We start from the raw sequence: 1,433 nt of genomic DNA, 5'->3' as shown, positions 1-1,433 counted from the left end.
GCCTTTCAGCCCAGGGAAGGCGAGGAGGCGATCCGAAGGAGCAGTGCCCTCCTCTCGCCTCGCTTCTCCTTTCCTCAGCAGGCAGCGAATGGAGGGAGCGTCGTTCTCTGTAGTGTGTCGTACTGCAGCGCACGCTCTCCGCCTCGGTCCCCCTTATCATCGGGCGGGCCGGCTGACTCAGTGCTGTGGTGGGTGGGTCTGACACCGCCTGCTTTGTGCTTCGTTCCCGGGTTTAGCTAGGGCTTGTTTTTATTGACCGGCCTTGCCTAGTGAACGGGTATGCGAGAGCTCCGGGAGACCGTGGCCGCCGCTAAAGAACACCAGCGCGCCTCCCCTGCATCAGCCTCGGCCGGGCCGCTGGGAGTCGCCGTGCTCGTTTGTGTGCCCAGTTCCCACCCCTTCCGCATGGCACGAGAGCATTTCGGAAGATTTACTGCATGGGTATCAGACAAGGTTTATGAGTAAAAATCATTTGCAGACATTGGCACCTTCGCTTAGACTGGCCTAAACACGACCAGGCTTCTGTAATATCAAAATTTAAATACGGCATAATCCCGAAGGAAAAAATACAAGTAAAAAAGAAATTGCCATATTGCGGTTTATACACAGACAGTCATGAAAATTGATGAGATTCTGCTGTGAGATAAACTTGGGATCACACTGGTAGTAATTTGCTTTCCAATACCTCTGGAGTTAAGTGCAGGGTGTTTCTTAAGAGTGTAGAGATAATTAGAGGAGATGGCATTTTGTATGTTGGAAATCCCATGGAAATGAAAAAGCAACTGTTAAAATGACAAGCATAGTGGTAAGACTCAAAAACATGCACCAGAGTTCAAATGTATTACTAAAATAAGCTCGAATGGATGTGCACAAAGTAAAGAAAAAGGGATATGCAAGTGATTTAAATCTATTAAAGCAGATGTATAACATATTTATTGTGTTTCATTAGTATTTTATAATTTTCTGTGTGAAAAACCTACACTCTCTCAGTCTTTTTCCTCATCTGATCATACAGTATAGCCTCACCATCCTTATTTTTAACATCACATTAATTTCTGTAGTAATAGAGGGTGATCTCACTGGAGGGAGGTGAAGTAAAAAGTTTCTCATGGACCATCTATAGAAAAGACCAGAAAAAGTGCTGTCTTAAAACCTTCATTTTTATTTGACATTTATTCTTGCAGAAGGACTCAGCTGCTGAGAGATTCTCTTTGTAGACAATCATCATTAAAAACATTTTGGGCTATTTTGGTTTGCCCACTAGGCGGTAGGAGTCTTTTATTCATTCTTGAGTAGGGGGTTTGTGGAGAGCTTTCTGAAATGTGGCATGTCCCAGGTCTTTATAGGATGTCTATTAATGTATTCCTGTTAAAGAGGAATTTTTTCAATCATTTGTACATTTTTCTACAATGAAGTGTTGATTTTTTCATACT

This window comes from Geospiza fortis, unplaced genomic scaffold (assembly GCF_000277835.1).
Source record: "Geospiza fortis unplaced genomic scaffold, GeoFor_1.0 scaffold1022, whole genome shotgun sequence".
Lineage (NCBI taxonomy): Eukaryota > Metazoa > Chordata > Aves > Passeriformes > Thraupidae > Geospiza > Geospiza fortis.
Note: the sequence above shows the minus strand (reverse complement) of the source record.